Source organism: Carlito syrichta, unplaced genomic scaffold, assembly GCF_000164805.1.
Source record: "Carlito syrichta isolate Samal-C Ts95f unplaced genomic scaffold, Tarsius_syrichta-2.0.1 Scaffold305868, whole genome shotgun sequence".
In the NCBI taxonomy this organism is placed as follows: Eukaryota; Metazoa; Chordata; class Mammalia; order Primates; family Tarsiidae; genus Carlito; species Carlito syrichta.
Window position 1 is genome coordinate 1,385,356 of NW_007249964.1, and position 18,943 is coordinate 1,404,298.

General features: G+C 40.3%; 1 protein-coding gene across 1 annotated transcript in view; it reads right to left on the reverse strand.

Annotated features, from left to right (window-relative positions):
- The window catches only part of FOXP1 (forkhead box P1), a 614,874-nt gene that overhangs the window by 595,329 nt on the left and 602 nt on the right, over nucleotides 1-18,943 (reverse strand). The gene's annotated exons all lie outside the window — the stretch shown is intronic.

The window sequence follows — 18,943 nt, forward strand, 5'->3', positions numbered from 1 at the left end:
CAGGTCAAGGCTGAGGTGGCCGGGAGCGGCCACTGCACTCCAGCCTGGGCGACAGAGTGAGACTCCAACTCAAAAAAAAGAAAAGAAAAGAAAAGAAATCTACCCAAGGTTACCCAAATACGAAGTGGCCACATGGAGACTTGACCCTGTTCTGTCTGGTTCAGAGACCATACGTGTCACAAATAGAATGAGTTTTTTTCCATTGGTAGAATTGACTCTTTCTTGTGTCTTACTCAAATGGAAGCTTAGCAATTACTTACGGACCCTACAGATATGTATGTGATCTGGATTCCTGGACCCACTCTTTTGTCTCTATTTTATTTGGTATTCCCTCCCACCCAAGCAATCTCTTCCTACCACCATCCTGTCCTTTAAGAGCAATGGGAAGAGAAGTACTGTGCCCCTGGCAAGTGCTTTTTCTAGAAAATATGGGGTTGTGATCCTGTGAAGCTGGGAAGACGAATGTTGCAGCCAGGCCAGCCACACAAAGCCAGGTGAGAACAAACAGTGGAGTGTGTGTGTGTGTGTGTGTGTGAGAGAGAGAGAGAGAGACAGAGAGACTGTGGCCAGAGAGAGAGAGAGAGAAAGAGAGAGAGAGAGAGAGAGACTGTGGCCAGAGTAGCTGGGGAGGATGAAGTGAAAGGAAAAGGAATAAAGTCCTGGCCAAGTGGGTCCCTAGGGGGAGACATGTAAAAGCTTGGGCTGTTCCATGAAGTTAGACAAGCTGAGATGCTGTCTTAGCCAGAGCAAGAAATGGATGGGCATCAAATACATATGGCCCACTTCTGAGTTCAACAAAGAAGTGAATGTAGAAAGGTCCTCCAGGATGACAGGCCACACTGGGCAAATCAATGTCAAAGGGTTCTCTGCAAGCGAAGACCAGTACTAGGCCAAGAACAAAGAGAGTAAATGTACCCACCACAAAGGCAAGGCAAACATGCTCTCTCCCTAAACACTCTGGGACACAGAACCAAGGTCAGCCTTAAAGGCAATGCTTTATTTAGATATAACCATCGGGCTATGAGACTATTTAAATATCTGCAAGACTTAGCATTCTAGTCAACAGTTCTCCAATTTTCAAACTTTTCTACATTTCAGAATATGAGGAAATATGTAACACAGTCTCAAACCCAAACTGGACTTTAATTTTTTTTTTGAGTCAGAGTCTCACTGTCACTCTGGCTAGAGTACAGTGGCACAATCACAGCTCACCGCGTCCTCAAACTTCTGGGTTCAGGTGATTTCTCTGCCTCAGCCTCCCAAGCAGCTGAGATTATAGGCATGCACCACCTCACCTAATATTTTGACTTTTGTAGAGATGAGGTTCCACTATGTTGCCTAGGTTGGTCAGCATGGACTCTGTAACTCTAGAGACACAGTATAAAGTTTGGGCATCATGGCTCATGCCTCTAATCCAAGCACTTTGGGTGGCCAAGGTGGGAGGAATGCTTGAAATCAACCTAGGCAACATAGAAAGACCTCATTTCTACAGAAAATTAAAAAAATTAACTGGACATGGTGGCATGTGCCTGTCGTCCCAGCTACTTGGGATGCTGAGGCAGAAGGATCACCTGAGGCCAGGAGGTCGAGGCTATAGTGAACCATGATCATGCCACTGCACTCTGGCCTGCTGGGTGACAGAGTGAGACTCCAACTCAAAAAAAAAAAAGAAAAAGAAACACAGTGTGAATTCATTTATTAAAGTTACCCTCCTTGCACCCATGAGGTACAGTGCCAAACACAACATGACCAAACGACAGCTACAATCCTGTGAGCCTCTTAACAAATGAAACTGTGCTTTAACACCGCCTCTAAGAAGGAGGGTTTTCCTCTCTCTCATCCTCCCAAGGAGCTGGGCAAGCTGGCACCAAGCTACTGTACGACTTCACTCTATAATCCACATGGCACGTGTGAATACCCACAGTATGCCAGATTATCAGTAAGGTGATAACACTCGTATATTATACCTGCTTGGCATCATTTGAATGAGGCTCCCTCAGGCGGCCTAAGGTTTTGCTTCCTGTTATCTGCACCAGCACTATTTCAGAAGCAAATAAAAAGAAACCAACCAAACCATATTTTAGAACCTATTCAAAAGTAAACAAATAGAACCAAAGCAAGTCAACCCAAACCCCAAAACACAAAAATAAGGCAATTAGCCTGAAATTTCAAATCTCACATCATGTATACTAAATATACCGCCTTCTGTTTTTTAATAATCTTGCAAAGTTCCTCATTCTTTCTCTGTTTTGGCTATTTAATGTGACTTTTAACCAATATAAATAGAATAATAATGATCAAAAGAGCTAATATATATAAAGTTCCTGTATTTGCCAGGCACCCTGAGTCACGTTCTATATGAATTATCTCATTCAATCTACAGAATAAATTGGTGAGGTAAGTTCTGTTATTAATATTACGTCCTTTCAAACACAACACACACATATTTATGGAAGACCAAGGTAAATTAGAAAGGTTAATAGGCAGCTGGGCTTGGTGGCTCAGCCTGTAATCCCGCGCTTTAGGAGGCTGAGGTGAGTGGATTGCCTGAGTCCGCAGGATCGAGACTCGCCTGGGCAACTTGGTGAGACCTCATCTCTACAATAAATCAAAAATTAGCCGGGTGTGGTAGCGCACGCCTGTAGTTCCAGCTACTTGGAAGGCTGAGGTGGAAGGATCGCCGAAGCCCAGCAGGTCGAGGCTGCGGTGGCCGGGAGCATGCCACTGTACTCCAGTCTGGGCGACAGAGTGAGACTCCAACTCAAAAAAAAAAAGAAAGGTTAATAGGCTTTAAGTCACCCAACAAGTGTTAAAGCCTCTTTAAACCAAAGTTGGCCGACCTTGAGTCCTTGCCCATAACTACCATGCTACAGTGTGACCAACACACATGACTACACTGGAGGAGGACTGGTTACATCCTTGACCAGAACCACAGGACTACGTGGTGTCCTTGGCATTAACAAAACGCCATCCCTGAAGTTACCTGGCTTTTACACAGTTTTTACAAAACGATAAGTGACAATTTGTATTTCAATAAGTAGGCAAACAATCCTTTTGGGAAGTTATTTCCATGTTATTTTTGGATGACGAAAACTGAAAAGAGGGCAAAAAATCAAACTAGCCACCAAAGGGTTAGGGGCTATGGACACCCATGTCACTCTGCCTATAATGGAGTAACACACTACTCAATGGGCTAGCTTTCCTCAGGGAGGCCAGGAAAATAGCAGGCGTGAAAACAACTCCCTATCAGGACCTTTATATCAGGAACTTGTTAGCATGTTTTATTTTGGTTTTTACCAATTTGTTGTGTAAAATTCACTAGGTAAGAGAGAGTCTGTGCTAAATATACATATTTGGTGGAGGGGGGAGCTAAACAGACTCTTAATAAGAATTCAAATCAAGAATTACTCAAGACGACACCTGCCTCCTGGCCTAATGGAAAAATCAATCTGTCAGGTCTTAATTAAGTGCTCAGGCTAGAAAGAAAAAGCGGCTGCTTCTACTGGGTATAGTACCTACTATATTTTAGGTAGTCAAAATGTAACTGAAAGCCATACTTGTTACAGAAATGGTAGCTACACATAAAGATGACCCATTTGATCCTGGGCAGCCATACATTTAGGAAATAAAGGGCTAAAGTAGATGAATCCTATACACTTGTTGACAAAGATCTCTGTGAATAATGATGTTGGGTTTGGATGTCTAAATGATGTTTGCATTAGAACACCTAACTGAGAATATCCAAAAATAAGCTTGGGGTGGAATCAGGTGATCGGGAAGCAATGCTTCCCGCCCCACCAGTAATTTAGGGTCAATTAATGAACAAATGAGGAATAAATGAATACACAAGTGAATGAGTGGATAAGTAAATAAATGAACACATATCCATATATTATTTCCACGATGGCCAATGTTAATTTTCTACTTCGTTCTGTATGATCACTAAGAAATGTGCAGGTACATGACCATTCATGTCTCTCATGGATCACGACGACAACAGTTAAACATTCTGCCCGAATCGTTCCATACGCTCTTAGCACAGATGTGGCTGAATGCTCGCCTAGCATGGCTCATGATCACTGTAGGGAGTGATGGTTGGCAAACATGAGGTCCCTCTTCCCAACCTGCTAAGCAGCACAGTCAGTTTCTTTTCCAATTGCCTTGACAGAGGCAGGGAGATAGAGACATTGAAAACTGCGAGTGGATTACAAGTTAATAACTGGTTTGCAAATGGTGAGCTGTCCCGAGCAGCTCTCGTTCCCTCAGGGACAAAACACCAGACACCTTGCCAGGGAAAAATAATACAGGCAGACTACGTAAACACATTCAAATCCCAAACCTGACTATAAAACCCTTGTGTAGTCTAACGTTTGACCCAACTAAAGTATCATTTCCAGTCCCTGTAGTGTGAAAATTAAGGTTGTTGTGAAAAGGCAATTCAACTGGCAATCTGGAAAATAACTAGATAGGAGTGCTCTGAAGCCCAAAACCCAAGGCTGTTGAAGGAAAAGGAGCCCGACGGGGGGATCACTCATTTTTCCTTCAACTTATTTTTCCCTCCTTTCCTCATTACGTACCAGACCCGTGCGTGGGGGAGTCAGTGCTATTCTCTGTAGAAAAGACACACACTGTGCCCCCAATTGATTCCAAAGGAACATCCTCCCGGAGATGGTGCGCTGCCACCGGTGCCAACCTGCTCTCGAAATTTTTGCTTTCTCCAAAGGCCACAGAAGCCTGAGAAGTCCCTCCCTCCTGCAGCCTGGTCTCTGGGTGCTAATAAACTCATCACACCTCCTCCCCAGAAAACACACACACACCCCTTCTCTCTGGGATCTCAGAGACAGAAAACACCCCTCACCTCAGAAAACACCCCTTCCAGCCTTCACAGGCCCATCAAAATTGCCACACACCATTGTGTCAAGAGAAGCTACTATGCTGGAAGGAAGAAGACAGGAGAGAAGATGCTGGTCGGTGGGCAGAACGTCATGGAGACAGTTAGAACAAAGCAAGAAAGCGCAGGAGATACGTTTGTAACCTTTCCAACACCCATCATCAAATATTCTAATAAAAAAGAAGGGAGTAAACTGCTGATACACTGTACCCATAAAACACAGATTCAGGTAACAGAAATTATTCTTTGTATTAATAAGCAGCCAGCAAGAGTCAAGGGTTTGTGCTCAGTCAACACAGTGCTGGGGCTTCGCATACATTTGCTCATTGACACTTCCCATCAGCCTCACTCCAGATGCTATAACTGCCCCTAAGAGAAACTGAAACTCAGAGACGTAATCATTTGCTCTGGATGCCAAAGCTGCTAAGTGGCAGGGAATCAGGGCATATTATAGGAGAGAACAAAAACTACCTGGTCTAAGGTGAAATATTCCAGAATGATCCAACTATGTTAAAATTCTAAAATTCAGTACTACCCAAAAATCCATTCTTGGCTTCCAAACCCAGTTGAACTTGAACAACCTCAGGAAAGCTCATTTTCACTTCATTAGTGCGGGTGCCCCAACTGTACAATGAGGCGGTGGGTACCACACGTCCATAAAATGACTTTGGCATTTTTGAATGACTGGGGCCAACCACATCTCCATGACATGAGGCCTGGTTAGCTTGCGATTCCTGAAAGCAGCGAGACAAGCAGTGAGTGTCCTTAAAAAAGAATCTGCCTGTGAGATATTAACACTTTGGGATAAAAAGAAGAAAAGAGCCAGGCTCGGTGGCTCAGCCTGTAATCCCAGCACTTTGGGAGGCTGAAGTGAGTGAACTGCCTAAGCCCGTGGGTTCAAGACCCGCCTGGGCAACTTGGCGAGACCTCATCTCTACAATAAATCAAAAATTAGCCGGGTGTGGTAGCGCGCGCCTGTAGTTCTAGCTACTGGGAAGGCTGAGGCGGAAGGATCGCAGGAGCCCAGCAGGTCGAGACTGCGGTGGCCGGGTCTGGCTACTGCACTCCAGTCTGGGTGACAGAGTGAGACTCCAACACAAAAAAAAAGAAGAAGAAAAGAGTAGAAGCTTTTTCCTGAGGCTGCCTCTAGATTTTAGGCCTAGCGGACCTCTTCCAGAATGAAGCCAAGGGCAGGTTGCAATGAAGAAGGGTAACGCAGGTGACAGGGATGGGAGATAAAAGTGGCAAGATCCTGGGAAAAGGGAGGAAGGGAGGGGGGTAAGGAGGAAGGAAAGAACAAGTATGAGCAGGGTTAGCTTCCTTTATAAAACCTTGCAGAAGGCCTGCAAAAAATACCCAGTCCAGGAGGTAGTCAAGATGTGGCACTCAGGGCATATCTTGCAACCCAGGAGGAGGTGGGTACTTTACAAGGAATTTGCAGCCCAATCTGGATTCAATAGTAGAGACGGAACGCTAAGATCAATGAGCAGGAGTAGCACAGGAGAGCAACAGCTTCCTATGCCTGTCCCAACCTGGTTCTCCTGTTCTACCAGAGATGACACCCTGGCAAGAAGCAAAGCCCTTCAAGACAGTTTATGAACCTCAGGCAGGGCTGGTTTCATGGGCATGTGACCTGTGCCACCCACAAGGTCCCGAGCTCAGAAAAGCCCCACATTCAGAAGGTTCTCATCCTTGGTTTAAAGGTTCCACTGTCACTGTCTTGAAATTCTTCATACTTTTTAACTGGGGACCGCATTTGAATTTTGCAACGGACCGGCAGATTATGCAGCTGGTCTTCTCCCGTGGTCTGTTCTCTGAAATTTCACATTCCTCACGAGACTTGGATTTTTCTTCTACATTTTTGTAGACAACATGTTTCATGAGCTAGTTACACTCTATGAGACCTGGTTATCCTAGATTCTCAAAAAGTAATATTTAATGCAAAGAACAGCAGTTTTTTCACCTCACCCCTAATACGTGCTCCAATCTGCAAACTAAAATGTACTCAGTATGACTGTCAGAGCCCAAGGAAAAACAAGACACAGATACTGCCAATGGGTTGAATGGGGGTATGATGGAATAGGATGCATTTTCAACCTCAAAGGGCTGTGAGAGTCTTAACTACCCAAATACACATGTAAGCATTTGCACACACATACATACACACACATATTAAAACACACGTATTAAAACACTTGCAGCTTTACAGGCCTGTTATATTCTTAGACTCATATACATTACAAATATCAGAGACCATTAAGTCCTTATGATGCTGCCTTCAATTAGAGGAAGAAAACCAAATATAAATGCATACACTGGAAGATCAAGTTGTTATTAATAATCATATTAAAGAATTTTCCTGATTCAGGAAAATGCTCTTGGTACAGAGTGGAAGAAAAGAATGTAACCAAAAAAGTATATGAAGCATGAGATGTGCATTTTATTTTTTAAATAGTATATCCATACATACACATATACACATACACATACTTAGACATATACACTCACTTATAAATATGACAATGTAGATGCCTACATTCACATGTGGATGTAAATATATGGAAATTTTCATGATCCCAATGGCTATGTGACTCAGTGAAAATCATATTCCCTCTTTGAACCATAGTCTCCTCACAGACAAAGGCATGGCTTGGATCTAACACATCACTTAGGTCCTCTGGAGTTCTTACAGGTTCCTACTCTGGGGTCAATGCAGCCCAAGGAATTTCTCCATCAATATTCCAAGTCTCAAAAGTAAATTGGTCCCACTGCCTCCGCATACTGATGGGAAGCTTTAATGCTCACTTGGCATGGGTAAAGTGAACGAGACGCTTTTTTTTTTAAAGATTTGGCAATGGATATCTTACAACCTAGGAAATTTTTTTTTAAGCATTTTTTTCTGGGTTGTTTATTTAAGACTCTCCCTCAACCCAAGGGTTAAGAATACTGTGACGCAGAACAATGCAAGTTCAAGTTCAAGGGAAACGTTCCATCCTCTCTCAGTCTCCACTCAGCTCCCTCACACAGGGTGCGTGGTCAGGCTCCTTGGGATTTTCCCATCCTGAAAACGAAGCTATTTGGCGAGCCAGGTTCTATGACCACCCATGATCTGAATTACGCACAGGTGTTCGAAAATACAGAGGGATCCAGCATAATTAAGAGCATTAAGCAATCATCTCAGCCCAAGGAAGCAGCTGAAGAAAAGAAGAACAGAGTTTGGGCAACACTTTGGGAAATAAATTCCACAGCCTTTCACCAAGTTGAAATCTTGGCTTTGAACACACATAAAAATGAGCCTGGCCTGATCTTAGCTCTCAGTGGACATCTGCCAGATCACAAGATTTGACCCAATTGGCCTGCCTTACCACAGAGAAGGCCACTGCTGGAGCAGCAGATGGTATTGCTGGTAAGAGCCAACACGGACGGACAGGGCAGCGGCAGGGAAGTGGCAGAGCACAGCTGGCCCTAACCAGGGTGGGAGTCTTTGCTTTTAAGATAATCATTTTTATAATGCATTTAAAAAAATAGTAACATCATAGCAGACTTCAGTCTGATTTTCTTCTTTTGTAGATTTCAATCACTCTTTCTTTACAATATACAAAACATAGCTAATTATCCTTTTATTTTTCTCTCTCGTCACTCAGTACTGTTAAAACAACTACTAAACTCTATCCGTGAGGAAGTGTCTGTAATGGAGAAGTGCACTGGAAAACCTTCGTGACGAAAAAGGCAGGATCAGTGTTTGCCCTCAAAGCTTTAGGAACCTAGAAAAAGATGCTAAGTTACAAGTATTCCTTCTCTTTAAATAAACTATTACCAAGTACAACCATATTTGATATGAAGAAGCTTGTTTTAATTAAAACTGCTGTTTAATGGGTAACACTGACTCTAACAGTCCCTGTTTAACACAGATCAATCATTTAAAAAGTGCATTCTCCAAGCATTCCTGTTTTGCTATATTTTCCCCATTATTCAGGGAAACACTATCCACTTTTAGACTGGTTTTGTTGAACATTTCTGGTCATTTGCACTATTTACTGAGTATCTGATATCCTTAAAAAGATGTCAGTACAGGTAACCAAGTTGTCCAGCAGGAAAAAAAAAAATAAAGTTTTCTCCAATTTTCCCTGGTTGGTCAAGGTAAACATTTCTAGATGGCCTGAGTCAGTTAGCCAGGCTGACACAAATGCCTTTTCTCTTTCCTCTTAAATTACAAAAGATGATCATTTTACTCAGCAATGAGCCTGACTCAATTGAAACTCTGTACATCAGAATTAAATATGTTCTATCTGCTCAAAATGAACAGTGTATTATTTATCACTAATACTTAATGACAAAAAAACTGATAACTTTCTCCGATTATACCACTGATTTCATCTAGTCTCGCATCATCGATTCTTTTGGTCATTAGCATAATCACAGAGCATCAACTCTGGCTTATGCAGCAAGTTTGATAACAGAGATGAAAGTAGACACACACTATTTTAAAAACATGTTCCGATTTTCATCTAAGTATATCTTTATTTATATGGCTTTCTTACCATAAAGATGCCAGTCCTTTAAAATATGCAGAAATCACTTTCTACACTGAAGAGCAAGGTGCTATATCATAACAAGGATACAGAAGTATAAAGCGCCTGTTAATTAAACATCGCTTTTTAACTCGCTACCCTGCATATGTAACTGTTAAGTTCTAAGCCAAGTCTTTAAATAAGAATGAGAAAATGGCTAGGCTTCTTCAAATGAATGCTTTGCCTGCTTTTTTTTCCTTGATGTAAGAGATCAGCCACTTGATAGATTGTTTTTTTTAAATCAAATTTTTTGACGAATGATTGAGATTTTTAAAGTTTTTTTTCCCCAAGAAAACACTGACAAACAAATTATGAAGTTGGAGTCAGGACTGATGGTGTCATATGAATCCTATATTTTTAATGTATGGGCCTGCAGGATACTTCAGGGTTTTAAGTTCAAATGCAAAGAACTTGTCTTGAAGTAATATTCAGTACTTCAAAAGGTTCACATGGTAAATGGATAAGCCACAACTACATGTGTCCACATGGATGAATTTTACTAACGCTACTGAATAAAAAAAGCAAGTTACTTAAGAATACATACAGCAGGATCCTATCAGTACAAACCCTGAACATGCAAAACAAAATCCTCTATTTTGGGGAATATTGCACATGCATACATATTAAAAATATAAATAAATGCATGGGATGGAAACCAAGTAGCTAAAACGGGGTGTAACCTCCATAAGAGAGAAGGACAGGCTATTCCAGAAGTCTCTCCAACCTGGATAAGAAGTGTGTTCCTTCTTAAGTTGGGTTACAGGTACTTGACTGCTCATTGCATTATTCTTTGTTCCTTTTTGTGTGTCTTACATATTTCCCAATAAAAATTTAAAAATACAACATGAAGTCTTAAGATAAATAGCTTTAGAGATATCTAATTTCTTTCCTCAAAAAGGAGAGAAAGATGAGTTGTTCTCAACTCAAAGATCAAAGTACTTGAGGCCAAGGCATCACATTCTATTCAACAACTGGGACAGGGATTACAGATACTGAAACCCAGCATCCCAGTGTAAAATCTACTTCCACCATTTTCAAAAGTGCTTACGATTACCTTATACTGAAAGAATTCTTTAACCTCAGGACTCCGCTATGGGAAAGTCACTTCTAACGCAAAGATCCTCTCTATATTTAGGAAAAGTGACTGTCCGGCTTCCTAAGCAAAACAAAACAAAAGCAAACACAGAAATGAGATTTTTCTTTAAGTATCTTTTTAGTTTTGAGTTGATACGAATACAGGCATAAAGAAGAATAAGCTAAAAGCATACCGTGTATGTGATTTCAGAACAAAGGGGTATTAGAGAAAGGTGAATTTTTGCTAGGTGGGATGTCCCTCCACACCCCTCCCCACTCCATTTCCCCCCTCCCCATCCCAGAATACTTAAACCTAGTGCTGTGTTGCCATAAAGACAGGGAGACAAAAGGGAGAAGCATCTCCAGTCAGCGGCAAGGAGGACAACTTGCTTCTACAAGTATAAGAATTTGTTGTAAGCTTACCAAAGTTACGGCTGCGCGTTTACTGTCAACATGCATCACACTGCAACAAAAGCCATTATTTAGAAAATAAGATGAACACATTTAAGCGACTGAACCCTTCTTAAACCCAGAGAAGGCATGCAAAACAGCAGCAGGTCTGCAACAACATGCCTGACGGAGCCCATAAAAGAAACCCAGGGACTGACGATTTTCTATTTTAATAGATGGTTTTCTCCAAAATGATTTAAAATTGCATATGGACAGTGATGTTCTCTGAAGATGCCCCCTCCCCTACTTCTCAAGGCTCAACTAGCTCCTTTCCAAATAATTAAATGGGCAAACTTTCTATTAGAAAATTTCTATAATATATCACTAAAAAAGGGTCTGTCATTGATTCCCTAATGAAATATCAGTTAATTACTTAACCTTTCTTAATGAAATGATTAACATCCTTTCAACAAACAAGGTGGAATGATTTAACATCAAGTTGTAGATTCCCAGTGACAGCAGTAATACTATATGCCCTCTGTCATTGCACCTTCTATTTTTCCAATCAGTTCCATTTTTCATCTTTTACAGAAATTATTTATGCAGTGGGGAAGACACTCTAGTTTTAAAACTTGGCCCATCAGTGATATTTTTTTGAAAGTGCTTCAGGGTCTAAACAGAAATAAAAGAACTTTGTGTTACAGGAATATCCCAAATGCCACTTGAACCTAGTGCCAAAGCAACTGTGAAGTTCTAAACATAAAAAACAATAGCCAACTTTTTGGCAGCTGTTAAAATAAAGTCACGCCTAAGTCAAATGGAAATTAAAAATTAGGTGAGGGCATTTTGGACACTTTATTACTGGGTAACTTCAAAAGGCATGCTACTAATATAGACGGAAAATGTCTGTACAACTTTTATTTAAATAACTCTTTTGATCTTAGGGGTTGAATCTTTAGCTGAAACCCTGAATATTTAAACAAGTCTCCTTAGCATTTTATCTCCTTTTATTTCATAATCTTGTAGAATGTAATCTTCTTAGGACTCTGCTTGCTTTATTTGTGTGGCATCATTGGCTAGGCTATTTCCATCAATATTTGTGCACATCCTATCACATACGATAAAGAATTTCCCAAGATGCTCAGAGAAATCAAAATACTTGTGTCAGCCAGGTTAACCTAATAAACAAATAGTTAAGATTTTTAAATTAAGATGGAATTATACTCAGAGAAAAAAAAAAAAATCCCAGAAAGTCATTTGACACTAATTGGTAGCTACAACATGACAAGGCCCACTGGGAAACATGAATGCAAGCAAGACATAATTTGAAAGAGAAACATCTGATATTTGGTGAAAACTACCGATGTTCCAGGTTGTCCCCACCACTTTGTTGAACTGTGAGGCTCTTGTTCCACCTGTTTCTCTAAGTATCTAATGTTTCTTTTTGTGCTTGACTCTGAAAAGGAAGCCCCTTATACCTCTCTTAGGTTTCACTGTGGCCAAACAATTCAATTAAACCCTTAAGAAGGGTTGGAAGCTTTCCTCCAACTCTGATAATTGAGGGGTCCAGTTTTCACACTTTGGTTGACATCAGAATCGTGGGGTGCTTTTTTAAAACCACAGATGCTGGCCCCACCCTATATATGGCACATCCAGGAGCCAGGCAGCTGCGCCCATGGGAAAAGCAGCTCTGATGCGATTCCAATACTTATGCTCGGTTAAAAAACACTGGTTTTCATTCCTAACAAAAATCCAAATACATTAAAAATAACACAGGAAGAGCCTCAAGGTAAAACAAAAAAATTATCAGTAAAAACCAAATGAGGATAGAGATCTCAGCTCCAGAATGTCAAACAGAGTAGATCACTTGATCCCAGGGTCTCTGTTTAGTGTGCTTCTTAATTACGGAGGGAAGTTTGTTATAAATGTACCTTCCCATATCAGTCAGTAAAAATCCTGATTCAAGAATCTATATCTTAATAATCTCCCCTGACACACACACACACACCCCAGTGATCTAGATGCAGATGAGCAAGGGACCTCACTTTGGACCAGGTTAAATTAGGACCAACTGCAACCTCCTTCCACCTCTGACATGAGCATCCACCTGCCTCTCTTTGCTTACCTGTCTCCAAGAGGGGAAGCCACCAGCACTGCTGGTCAGGCATCACTAACCAGGTGACAGGCACTGTGGCAGGAAAAACTCAACTCAAGCAAAACTCACACCACAACCTCCCCCGCAAAGGCTGTGGCCACTGTACTGAGAGCACCAAAGCATTTTAGAGCACGTGTATAATAATAAAGCTCTGTATTACTGGATCACTAACATCAAAGAACATACCTTAAAATATTACCCCTAACTCACAGGCAGGGAACCTGGAACAGAGAAAGTCACATTCCGACTCAATTGCACAGCTGGGAGGGAAAAAAAGACACCTTGGAAATTTAGTTTCTGAGTTTGATGAAATATTCTTCAGTGTCCTACTATACACAAAGCAAATGACAAAATTCACTAAAATTGAAGAATCTGGCAAAATGCGGATGTCCACCGGACTTACTAGTAATAAATAAGTATGTAACCAAATATAAAATTCAGGAGAAAATCCTTTCCCCATCCTAAGTAAATCTATTCTATGTAAAATAAACAAGGGCCCAATAATGCCACACTCAGATCTTTTTTTTCCTTCAGTAAACTGCCCTATAACATGCTAGCCTCTGATATCTTCGAACTGTTGAAATCAAACAGAAAGGCATGAGCTTTCTATTTAGTGATCCCTCTGTTTTGGTGGTTTATCTGAATTAGCAGCAGTTTGAGGAAATAAACCCATCACAACACGATTCTGAGTACAGAGAAATAAACAGTAAACAGAACACTGAAATATGATTTTATGTGCATTCACATTCTTTTTTTAAAAAAAACTATTTTATTAAAAATGTGATTTGGAAAGAAAGTGCAATTAGCTTTGCTCAGGCACTGCTGAGATGTTCCCGAACACACCAGACATATGTAAATATTTCGTGATATCAGTTCCATTTGAGTAGACCTGTCAAGATATTTACAGGGCTTGACAGTACTTCTGTCTTTAATTAAATTTTTGCCCAGATACTTTAATGTAATTTAAATAGATTATTAGTTGTCAGGATCTAATATAAATTTTGTTTACGATTTAGTTACTTTAAGTACTCAGATTGAAGGAACTAATTTAACCCCACAACCGAGCAGCATTAAGCATCAAGACCAAGCCACTAAAAAGCTCCCACTGCCCTTTGCACTCTCCCAATAATCTTAAATTATTACAATTTAATTGTAAATTTCATGGCACTAAATTGAGCCTTCCTTCCCGCCCCTACTCCCCCTTTTAAAACAAAACTGCTTGGGAGAGCCTTGAGGAAAAACCCATTTACACCTGTTCGGGTCCTGGGTTCTTTCTTTTAGGTAAGCTGGCTAGGCAGGAAACATTTTTCTCACTTTAAGTCCCATAAAATAAGTACCAAACAAACACCTGTTGTGCACAAGGCAGGATATTTATTAGAAACTGGCATCTGGGCACTGCAAAAAGAAAAACAAGTCTTGCAGAGACATCCACAAGCCAATCTGGTCAATAGATTTCACGACTGGGTAAAACAACAGTGCGAAGAACGTAGCTCCTGGCACAACCTTCTTGTGAATGGGAGCTGACTTCTAAACAAGGCTTGAAAAATGCCTTAGCACAAACTGACTGTAATTAATAAGAATAATTTATTAAAGAAACAAAGAACGCTGTCTAATTGTCTCTCCCGACCGCCATGCACTCTCCCCAACTGTACTTCCCCTCTATAGAATACCAGCCTTGTAGCCCTAATTGCAAGAACATTATCTATGGGATGCAAAACCAAAGCACTTCTTGAAATCAAACATTCCTTACAACATTTATTTTTAGGTTGGCTACACAAGCCAAATCTGCTTAATTTCCATTAAGCACATGGTCCCAGGCACAATTAAAATAAACTATCAGTGTCCCCCCCAAAAAAACTGTCATACAGAAGATACCCCAAATTTAGCAAGATGTGCCCCGTTTCAGGAACTCGTCTCATCTCATGGTCTGCTGACATTCCAGCTTTTGGCACCTTTAACCTTAATTCATCCAAGTACCGTAGAAGAGAAATATGTTTAAAATCAGACAGCACATGTACATCAAAGCAGCCTGAGCTCTAGGGTAACATCCCAAGAAAGATCCTTTAGAAAATATATGGGCCCAAGTGCAAACTTACTTGGCTTGCTGGCTTGTTTCACAGATTCGGTGTTTGATCACCTGGTGGGACTACCTACCATCAACTTTTTAAAAATCTTCTGCAAATAGTAAAAGTATATGTTGGCTCATGTATAATGTTCACCTGTCTATTCATTCAGCAGATGCCTTTCTTGAGTTTACTTTTTTTTAGAAAACAAACCCCTACCTGCTTAAGATCTTTATACACTCTAGGTTCAAAAAACATACCTAAAAAGAAAACCAAAATTGCTGGCTTAGCAAAAATAGCCTTTACTATGACTGAAATCTATAAAAGGAGTGGGACATCTAACAGGATAAGAAGGAAGGAAAAAGCCCATTGCAAAAAAAAAAAAAAAAAATTTAATTTTAAGACAAAAATACCACCTGTGTAAATCTAGTCATGCTCTGGAAACCCTTTCTCAGTCGTAGAGAAACAGCTCATACCCAATGCCTTGAAGTTGCAATTAAACTGTAGTAATTTAAGATTATCGAGAGAGCAAAGGGCACTGGGAGCTCTTTGGAGGGCTTCCCTTCCCACTTAATGCTCTTCAGTCAGGGGTTAAATGAGTTTCTTTAATGTAAGTACCTTAAAGTAACTGAATCATAAACAAAATTTATACTATTTTCTGACAGTCTGCAATCTATTTAAGTTGTATTAACGTGTGCCTAAAATTATCTTTAAAAGACAAAACTTGCTATATCTTGTAAATATTCTTGGTATTCCCACTGAAATGTGAAAGGTATTATAACACCTAACCTAGTCTAAATACACATACTTTTTTGTGATGCAGAATCTTGCAAGATAACGTTTTAAAATTGAGTTTGAGTCTTAAGTAAAACATGAAAACCAAATAAATATGCACAATAAGATTGGCTGCAAAGAGGAAGCTGAGTTCAAAAGAAGTTGTCACATCTGCTATATTCTCCCTTCTCTTTCTTAATTTTGGCATTGGACCTACTGTGATATAAATATATTTGGGAAATATCACAATTCTTCTGTTAATTTAAACAACTGCTGAAAACAGACATACTCTTCATCAGAGCCTAAGATGCAAATTTACAAGGCCAAGGGTATAGTCTTAGATGAAGCAAAGAAAAACTTAGTAACAGAAGATCATGCCTAGGCTCAATATTAACTCATTTAACTTTTGCTATTGTTAGTACAAATGATTTAACTAGAAAATACTTAGAGCTTTTAAAAAACATTATATATTGCAAAGAATTGCCTAATAGCAGCCATGTGTATGTTTAACTCACATTGCTTAATTATACAATAAAGGTATATCCAATAAAAGCTACCGGCTTTGAAACATGTTGTGCACCGTGGTTATGAAACTCTGACTTATAAAAAATATATAAAGTGCTTACTATGTGACCAACACTTGTTAATTAAAAAATATAATCCTTAAATGACAACTATTTTTATTCTTCTATATGTGTTTACTTGCCCTACTTCCTACTCTGTTCTACTTAATGTAAAATGACATTTAATTTGGGGATAGTTTAATACCAGAAAAAAAAGTGCTACACAGCTTAAACTCAGGATTTAAACATAAACACAAAATCTCAGAGACATCTCTAGCAATATAAACCCCTTAATTTGAGAGTTAATTTGAATAGTTGATGCTTCTTTCATTATACTTTGATAAACCTGTGAAAACAAAATGCTAAAATAATTACTGTTACTACTCTTTAAAAATGTAAAGCAGTTAAATTTTCCTAGACAACAAGCAAGGACAAGTTACAGAGAACTTGAATAAAAGTAGCAACGTGGTCATGTTGAATGTCAATCTAAAAAAAGAGGTTATGTCTAATCTGGAGACTGCTCTCTCTCGCCTTTTTAAATTCCAAGAGTGGGCTGACACAAAACTTCATCACTAGGGATTTTTTTTTTTTTCCTTCTTTCTGAGCTTCACATCAGATTTAAACCCTCACATACAAAACCTTGGCTTCCCTGACAAGGCAGATCTTCTAAACTCGATGTGAGAAAACGTTATCTAACTCTAGTGTAGGAGTCTAATGTTGGTAAAAAGAATTCCACTGCACAGTTCTGGGTAGCAAGACAGCCTCCGGACGACTTAATATTCTTTTAATACCTTTTTGGTTGCATTCTCCTCATAAAGAAGGATGCATGAAAAAATAAATAAATAACTTGTTTAGCAACTCAGCATCCACAGGGAACTCAAATGCTGCCCAGGGAGGGGCTGAGTATTTCCTTCCAAGTGAGCCCTTGCTTCCACAACAAAGATCAGCATTTGCAATGGTCCATTTCTGCATAAGTGAACATATAGCCTTGCTGCTTGATCGAATAGTCCAGGGTTCTCCGTGTAGCAGCTCCTGACAACAACCCAGCAGCAGTTCTGTTTGATCTTTCCTGCTTCCTTAATTTGGGTTGTCAAGGTTCAGCAGTTGGAGGCTGTTTACTTTACTTTTCCAAAAAAAAAAAGTGATTTTTTTTCCCCCTCTCTCTCCCATACAATGACTAATCCAAAGTCTAAGGGGAGGGGGGATGCAGCCAGTGGCAAGATGTTAAACCTTTTTTTCCCTTGGCAGTGAGATTTTAGCTGACACCTTTTGAATGGTAACTAGTTGAGTTCCTTTTTATTTTTTTCATGCTCTTTAATTATGAGATATTGCAAATAGAAGACAGAGAGGGAAAAAGCCCGTTCCAAATTTCTGAAACCGTGAGTCCAGTTTTCTTTTCCTGGACTAAGAGGTGGGTATTTCCACTTTGAGAATCAAAACTCCAATGGAATTCTAAAAAAGATTTGATACATTTCTCTCTGGAACAGAAAAACAGCAGAAACTCCTGTGTCTCAATTATGCAGGCTACCCCTGGGTAGAAAACACCTGAAGTCTTACTATTTCTTTTCAAATTCTAATTAAGACATCTCCCTCCAAAGCGATTCTCACTGTGAAAAACCGAGGGGGTGTGGAGAAGGAGATGGAAGGTTAAAATTTTGCAGAGATTCTTCAATATATTTTCACGAGTAGGAAAATTCCTTAAATATCCTTGAGGTTTTCTCAACTCAGCTATTGTGCAAGTCCTAACCCTCAAGTCTACGGACAACCAATGGTGAAGTGTAGACGGCATGAATGTACAGACTCCTTTCAAAGGGAATCCAGAATCCTCTTCCCACATTCTTGTCTCAAGAGCAGAAACAAAAAAGAAAATCCTAACTCAGAAAATACCTGTGACCAGACGTGAGGCCAACCTCAGCCTCCGGACGTGGACTGGAGTAGCTTAAAAGCAACCCAATGAAATGTTTATATTAATTTCATTATTCTGCCTAAGCCTCACAGATGAGGGCTTGGGGGCGGGGAGGTAAGGAAGAGGAAGAAACAAGTTTCATTTTGGGTCTCCTGGTCGAGCAAAAAGAAAATGAATTAAGACGAAAATGTAGGATGAACCCAGACTAAATCAATACACTTTGTAATCAGCCCGGCAAGGGTATTTGGACACAATGACTTGGAAATAATTAATAGTTCTAAGGAGGGAGTGGGGTGAGAAGGGGGGCGAGGGATGTCACCATATTTTATCGGAGCACTTTACACTCTACGCTAAACTTTGATCTCCAGATTTTCGGATTTAGGGAAGAAAGGGGGGAAAAAGAGGAAAAAAGTCCAGTATCCCGAAGCACCTACCGGCTTGAGGATGGGCACATTCCTCGCTCCTGGCGCTTTATCTCTACGCTCGCGCAACCCCGGCTGGATCTCTGGGCACAGAGAACCCCCGGTGCAGCCAGGGGCTCTCGGGTGTCCCCTGG